This window comes from Phascolarctos cinereus, unplaced genomic scaffold (assembly GCF_003287225.1).
Source record: "Phascolarctos cinereus isolate Bilbo 61053 unplaced genomic scaffold, phaCin_HiC Scaffold_726;HRSCAF=1367, whole genome shotgun sequence".
NCBI lineage: Eukaryota > Metazoa > Chordata > Mammalia > Diprotodontia > Phascolarctidae > Phascolarctos > Phascolarctos cinereus.
The window spans coordinates 7886865-7895272 of NW_027556098.1; the positions used below are offsets into that span (position 1 = coordinate 7886865).

At 40.4% G+C, this 8408-nt stretch overlaps 1 long non-coding RNA gene across 1 annotated transcript in view; it reads right to left on the minus strand.

The window, feature by feature from the left end:
- The window catches only part of LOC110222491 (uncharacterized), a 114270-nt gene extending 111088 nt beyond the window's left edge, over positions 1 to 3182 (minus strand). The window contains exon 1 of the long non-coding RNA XR_013482729.1: positions 3008 to 3182. This is a non-coding gene — a long non-coding RNA (uncharacterized LOC110222491). The remainder of the gene's footprint in view (positions 1 to 3007) is intronic.
- Positions 3183 to 8408: the final 5226 nt, after the last annotated feature.

Here is an 8408-nt window from a genome sequence, read left to right on the forward strand (position 1 = left end):
AGCTAGTAAATAAGCCTTTCCTTCCTTTTCTCCAGGTCTCTGAACTTCTTTATCCTCTGGTTCCAAATCCTTTTGCAGATGTTACTGATGTTTATTTAGCTGGTGTGTTTGGTTTTCTCTTGAACTTTTGGGGGGTTCAAACAATGGGACCCCTACCACTTGCCCCACATTACATCCTCATTTTACATGAAAAAGATAGGCAAATAGGAAATAGGATTTGTCTTTATTTTCACCAGGGAAACCTTGGAATCAGTTGGACAGCGGCTCCCAAGACTATATATGAAGACAGGTTCTCCACCTCTTTACAAATGGAACTTCCTCATTTAAAAATAAATAAATTGGGGCAGACAACTGTTTATCCCATTATATGCTGCTTAAAACTAAATAAAGGGACCCATAAGGATTCTCTTGGGCTACATCTCATTCATCTCCGAGAAAAATAATAAAAACAAGTAGAACCCAGATAGCTAAATTAGTTCTGGAAACTCACCTAGGACATGTAAAATTTTAGTTGGGCAAATGGTAAAGAATGCTACTTTGACCGTCCTATCGGACAGTCGGCTTGGGACACATAAAGCTAGAGAGAACATAGCAACTTTTCAAATTTGTACAGCTGATATTCTTACTCTGGTATCTGGACTGGTAAGTTAGCTGCATATTTTTCTAAGACTATTCAATGCCTTCCATTTCTGCAAAGAGACTCTTTTAAAATATCCCTCCTTACCAGGAATTTCCCAGGTCATTATTTATATTTCTTTTGTAATCCTTCATACTTATGACTTAGTAGATTACTCTGTAGCAGGTTCCTACTGCAGACCAAAATCTGTCCTTCATTGCTCTTTGCCCACAGTTTTGTCCTTGAAGTAACTAAGCTCTTATCGCCTTTGATCTTAACAGTACAAGTATTTCAGAGATCACCATTCTGACCAGGCTGTATCAGCCCCAGTGAAAAGGCTGAGCGATCACAAGAGGAGAGTACATTCTGGTAGAGATGATCACAGCGGATTGCTGGGCTATTGATTCTATTTGTATATGGTCAAGAGAGCACAATATAGAGGAAAGGACTTCAAAGGCCATTTAGTCTAATTCATAACTGAACACTCTATATCCTCACTTTTTGGGGAGAAGGAAGGCAAGAGGAAAATGCAGATAACCTCTTAACAAACAGGATCATAGGAATACAGATTATAGAGCTGGGAAAGGGCCTTACCAGTCAGCCCCCTTATTTTACAGATGAGGAAGTTAAATGTTTTTCCCAGTGCTACACAAGTAGGAGGAAATATAGTATAATTTGGAGTCAAAGGACCTGGGTTCAAATCTTGCTTCTGCTAATTATCACCTTGAGCAATTCATGTAACCTTTCTGGGCCTCAGTTTCTTCATCTGTAAAATTACAGGGAACAATTAGATGACCTTTGAGGACCCTTCCACCTTCAGATCTATCTATGGTCCTAAGTAACAGAGATTTATACCAGGCTCCTCATACTCAAATTCACTACTCTTTCCTCTACACCATGCTGGCTGAACTTTCCCCAAAACATTATACTACATAGCTGCAATATGTCTGAGTGAATAGAGAAATTTGCAAACCACAAAAACATTTCCAAGTCCTATCTGAAATCTTGGAGGGTTACTCTCGCAGCTTGTTCTGACATCAAGGGACATCCTGCGTTGAGGAAGCATTGATTCAAGTTGTTACACATTGTTTTACTGGGACACCATGAAATGCATTCTTCCCACAGGGGCTAAGGCAGCATTTAAGGCCATTAGCATGGCGACCATCTGGGGTTAGTGGCCATAAGGAAAAGCCATTGAAGGAAACAGTGTTATGTCTAATATCATTCTATGTATTACCTGTTTTAGCTTGTAGGCGGAATGGGAATGTAAGAGAGCACCAAAATAAATGAATGATTTTCTAACCTGTGTGTAGGGACCGTGAGGAATTTAAAGCTTGGTTTGTTTTGTTTATTTGTTTCTCTATTTATTTATTCATTCATTTATTTATTTATTTATTTATCTATCTATCTATTTATCTATTTATTTATTTATTTTATTATTTATTTATTAAGTAGCTTTCTTAGGCTCAAAAACCTAAAAACAAAGGCACCATTTTGTGACTGCTGTAAAAATGAAAGCAAAGACAAAAAAAAACCCCTACTAACTAGGTAGTTAGGTAGTGTTTGACTTTTTTGTATTTCTGAATCCACATAACAGAAAGAGGAATCTATTTCATTTCACTTTTACCAAGCCCTGGCTTAAAAACAACCATAGAGCTCTAAATTGACCAGGTTAGGCTCTCTACTGCTTGGGACACAAATATTTCTCAGCCCCAAGTTTCCAACATCTGTGTAGGGCTGTTTCAGCACACAAGCAGCAATTTTCCCACTGAAGCAAGACTATGAGAAGGGACCTTCTGTTTATTGTGGAAATCCACAAATTATGTCTTGTCCATTTGTCTATTTATATTCTAGGTCTAATGGCGTGAGATCAGGGCTAGTTCTCCTAGAATAACATCTGAATAACATCTAGCATATTAACTGTTTTAAACAAATTATTCAATGTTTTGTTAAAGGCTTACTAATTAACATTATTATTAATAGGTAGAAAAACAATAACCAAAATGCCATCCCTAAGCTCCCCTCTCCCCTCCCCACCTTTCTCTCTCTCCTTCCTTTCCATTCCCCCTCTCCACCCCTTTCTCTCTTCTATAGCCTAATACATAGATAGCTCTATTAGCCAGCTCTGCAGGCAACACCTATCACAGTACCTGGCCTCTCTTAAACAGGCAAAGGGCACAGTGGATAGAGGATTAGACTGGAAGACCAGAATTCAGATCTTTCCTTTCTCATGTACTGTGTGACCATGGGCAAGGCAAAGGATCATAGGATTGTAGGGTCATATATTTAGAACTGGAAGGGCCTTTAGAGATCATTGAGTCAAACCTCCCTCATTTTATAGAGGAGGAACCTGGGGGAAAGAGAGGTTAAGTGATTCACAAAAGTACTCACAGACAGTAAGAGAAGCAGAATTTGAACTCAGGTCTTCCTGACTCCAAGTCTAGTGGTATTAACTGTTATGATGTCTAATGAGATCACAGGTTCATAAACATAGCTGGAAGAGTGCTCTTAAGGCACCTCTTTCCAGCTGTTCATTTTTAAATTGCAGAAATGGAGACCCAGAGAAGTTAAGGGACTTGCCAAGTTAAGCACTTCACTGCTCTCAGTATCAGTTTCCTCATTTGTACCACCTACATCACATGGTTGAGAAGATCAAATGAGGTCATGTATGTGAAGTGCTTTGCAAACTTGGAGTTGACATAAATATCAGTCATGATCATAACTATTATATAAGTAGAAACTCAGGAAAAGGGAATGTTGCTGAGCTATCCTGTGGGCAGGGGTTGCTTTTTTTGTTTGGTTGGTTTTTCCCTAAATAAACTAATAATTTCTCTTCAAAAACAGCTGGTATTTCCACGCTTTTCTCATGCACCCCTGCACATGTACAGAAGTCTGTAGTCATTGCCTTGATAGGACTGAAAAGTGCACAGGTAGCCTGGTTGACAACACCTGGATTCCTTAGGCTGCCCAGTCAAAGGTCTGCAATTAGCCAATCTGGCAATCAGGCAGCAGATCAAGAATCCCGAGTTTGAATCCTTACAGTGGGACTGGCTCACTCAGAGTCTTAAAACAAAGCACTTACTTAACCTTTGAAAGGTGATTGCGGAAAAAGGAGAAACAGATGCTCTCCTTCCCAGGGATAAACTCAGAAGTTGTTCCACCCCAGAGCTCTCGTTAGGTTAGATAAGCCTGTCTCTATTTCCCCTCACGTGCCTCAGCCACAGAGAAGCTTTCTGATAAATGACCCACTACTCAATCCTCCTCCTAAATAAAGGGGAAAAAAATCAATAGGGATTGAGCTATCAGCTATGGATCTTAGCCAGAGAGCTGGCTCCTTCAATTTGCTCTTTCTGGGAAAATTTGAAGGTAACCGAAGAGAATTTTCCAGTAATTGTGGCCAATTCCACCCACGACTGTCCTAGGCTTTACTAACGGTAAGGTAAGACTGAAAAGTGTTAGCAAAAGCATAGAAATCCAGAGCCAGCCACTTCCTCCTTTGTCTTAGCAAGCATGGGCTCAACTGTGTAAAGCTCCCCATTATATTATGAAACCCTATACAGGCCGGAACCGGTTTGGCTAACACTGAAGATTGAGAACTGCGGAAGTCTTTGTCTACTCAGAGGCAGGGGGCATTCTGAAATTGTCCTCATTGCTATTGTTTTCTTTACAGAGGAAACTAAAATTGCAAGAACATTTTAGGATCCAAATCCATTTAAGCACAGTATGAACAGAGCATGATATGAATGAATTGATTTTCCCTCTGAAGGTGCCCTTCTAGAGGGGCTTACCCAGTACAAGGCCAATAAAAGCTTTTTGCCTTGACAAAGGGGATAGTACAGAGCAATAACGGTGCATATTTACATGGAAACTATAGCTGGCTGTGCCTCTGATCAGCTTTAAATTAGGTCCCAATTCAAGCTTCTTCTAGCTCCCTAGGAAGCTCAAGCCAATTCTCTAGCATAGGAAATAGGGTAGCCCCTTTAAGAGGAAACCCCCAAGAGAACGTTTTTTTTCCTGCTTTTTGGCCAAAGATTAAGTGTTTTGTTTTGCTTTGTTTTGTTTTTTTGTCTTAAGGCACAAAGTGAGTCAGCCCAACCCCCAGGATTTGAACTCAGGAGTCCTGTTTTGTAACCTGCTAGGGAGCAGTTGCATTTTCTAAAGTGCCTTCTCCTCTGCAGTAATACCCACACCCCTCCTACTACTCAAAATGTAAAACACGCTGCTCCTCCAGGCCCCATGGGGTGGCCGCATCCCCTTCCCCCATCGGATATGTGGCATAAAACTTCTCCTAAAGAACCTTGTAATCTGGTCCCAACAGCAGGGTGAGTCAACCCCTAGCCTGAAGCATCTGTTTTTTGCCCAGATAATTACAAGGTGATGTTATAATAAGAGTTTGGTATGGGCATTTTATAACTTCTTTGTAAAATGGGATTTCTAGAGAGTGGAGGACGGAATAGGACAGAGGATAAGTAGAGGGAAAAATTTTACATTTTACTTTGGAGAATTTCCTTTCCCTACCCTGTGTAGTTGTGTGTGTTGTTTTTTTAAAATAAACCAATAATTGGTTGCTCAGTCATGGTCCTCTTCAAGAAGGAAGAACAAACCACAACCTAGGGGTAGCCCGAGCTGCCCCAATGGTCCCCAGCTGGACCAGCTGACCAGTTCCAATTAGCCAACTCAACTTCTCTTCTCTCCCCTCCCCACATGGGGTATCATGCCCTTACCTGAGGGTGGTCTGCCCAAAGGAAGGTAAATTTTGATGGCTGATACCCACCTAGTTATCTTGGGGTTTCCTGGCTAGATTTCTTTCTTAAAGACTGTCTTAAACCCAATTCACTCCAGCTGTCATTGATTGGGCAACATTAGGTCCCTGCCCTGCCCAAACACCTCTTAATGGTTATTTTTTGGGCCCTCCTGGCTCAGAGTGAATGTAAATAGTAAATTGTTTCTCTTTTGGCCGGCAACCCTGAAGGTCTTCCCCTCCCACTTTGATTTTTTTTTTTATTAAAGGGGCCATCCCTTGACTCACTTCTTTTTTTCCCCCTTAATACATTTATTTTTAGTTTTCAACATTCACTTCCACAAGCTTTTGAGTTTTAAATTTTCTCCCCTTCCCTCCCCAAGATGGCATGCAATCTGACATAGGCTCTATATATACATTCCTATTAAACATATTTTCTCATTATTCATGTTGTAAAGAAGAATCAGAACCAATAGGAAGAACCACAAGAAAGAAGAAACAAAATAGAAGAAAAAAAAGAGCAAATAGTATGCTTCGATTTGCATTCAAACTCCATTGTTCTTTCTCTAGATGTGGATAGCATTTTCCATCATTTTGGAGATATCTTAGATCCTTACGTTGCCAAGAAGAGTTAAGTCTATCGAAGTTAGTCATTGCACAACATGACTGTTACTATGTACAATGTTCTCCTGGTTCTGCTCACTTCACTCAGCATCACTCTTGACTCACTTCTTAAAGAGGCCTATTCACTGAATGGGCTTGCCTCACTCAAGAGAAAAGGCCAAGGTCCCTCACTGCATCCTGGGCCATCTCCAGTTGTTCTGGTTGATAACTGGCCACTGGACCCAGATGGCTCTGTAAGAGAAAGTGAGGCTGGTGACTTTGCACAGCCCTACGTCACTCAAATCCAGTTCATTTGCAAGTAATGTCATCATCTTCCTGATGTCATAGTCTTCTTCGAGAACAAGGACAAACCACCACCACCACCACCACCACCACCACAACAGTTAATGATCACTTATTAAACACTTAATATGTACCCAGCAGTATGCTAACCCCTGGGGACACAAAGAAAGGCAGAAATAGGTGCGTGCTCTCAAGGAGTGTATATTCTGCTGGGGGAAGTCAACATGGAAAAAACTGGTTTCCCACAATATATATTCAATGTGAATAGATGATAATCTCAGAGGGATGGTACCAGTAAGGCCCAGAGCTCTTTTTGAAGAAAGGGGGTTTGAGTTGAATCTTTAAAGGAAGCTAGCTAGAAAAACCAGGAGTTGGGGATGAAGAGGGAGAGCGTTCTGGGCATATGGAACAACAGTGAAATTGCTGAGTCAGAAGATGGTATATCATGTTGGAGAAACAAGGGTTCGATTTCTCTTTGGATAATAGTTTATACATAGGGGAGTAACAGTTAAATAGTGAGGGGCTTTAAGAGACAAACAGGATTTTGGAGATAGTAGGGAGCCATTGCAGTTTATTGAGTAGGGGGCTGCCATGGTAAGATCTGTGCTTTAGAAAAATTGGCAGGGAGACCAGAGCAGCAAGATAGTAGACATAATGGGACACATAGGAAAGATGAAAGATAGAAACAAGACTTGGTAACAGTTTGGATCTGTGGATCAAGTAGCAGAGGATAACTTGGAGGAAGATCCAGTAAAGGAGATTGAAGAGGGATCAGATAGGTAAGAAGAGAGTCGGGAGAATATGAAGAGACTATATCAGTATCATGAGTTTTCAGTGACTGGGAGGATGGTGATGACTTGCTACAGTAATGAAGAAGTTTATGTGCCCAAAGGGCTATAAAACCACATACCTTTTGATCGAGCAATACTACTACTAGGACTGTATCCCAAAGAGATCATTAAAAAAGGGAAAAGGACTCACATTTTCAAAAATATTTTCAGCAGCTTTTTTTCATGTTGGCAAAGAGTTGGAAATTGAGGAGATGCCCATCAACTGGGGAATGGCTGAACAAGTTGTGGTATATGAATGTAATGGAATATTATTGTGCTATAAGGAATGATAAACAGGTGGATTTCAGAAAAACCTGGAAGACTTACATGAACTGATGCTGAGTGAAGTGAGTAGAACAAGGACAACATTGTTCACAACCACAACATTGTGCAAAGATCAACTTTGATAGACTTAGAAGATATTCAGCAATACAGTGATTTAAGACAATTCCAAAAGACTCATGATGGAAAATGCTATCCACATCCAGAGAAAGAACTATGGAGTCTGAATGTAGATTGAAGCATACTATTTTCTCTTCTTCTTTTTTTTTTGTTTTTCTTTCTTGTGGTTTTCCCTTTTTATTCTAATTCTGCTTTCACAACATGATTAATGTGGAAATATGTTTAATATGATTGTACATATATAGCCTATATCTGATTGTTTGGTGTCTTGGAGAGGGGGGAGGGGAGGGAGGGAGGAAGAAAAAAAATTTGGAACTCAAAATCTTATAAAAGTGAATGTTGAAAATTATCTTTACATGTAGAGGAGAGACACTCCAGGTAAAGATGTGATGGACAATGTCAGAGGTTACAGAGAAGTCAAAAAAGATGAAGATTGAGAGGTTATCAGATTTGCTCATTAAGAGATCATTAAAAACTTTAGAGAAAGCAGTTTCAGTTGAATGATGGGGTTGGTAGCTAGACTATAGAGGGCTTAGAATCCAGTAAGAGGACATGAACTGGAGTCATCAACTGTAGATGGCCTTCTCAAGAAGTATAACTAAGAAAGGAAAGAGAGGACAACAGTAGGGGGATGGCAGGATTAAGTGAAGATGAAGTTTTTTTAAGGATAAGGGAGACAAGAGTGTGTTTGTAATCCGCAGCAGAGCAGCCAGTAGACAGGGAGAGACCAAAAATCTGTGTAAGAGTGGATTTGGTAGAAGGGGCAAATAGCTGATGGGATGGAATGAGAGCAAGGGTGCACATAGAGGGATTTGGCTTGTCAAGGATATCCTTTTCATGTGAGATAGAAATGAATGTACTGGGGGAAGATGTTTCAGCTGATTTGAGATGAGAGAAAAGAAGAGGGGGCTCT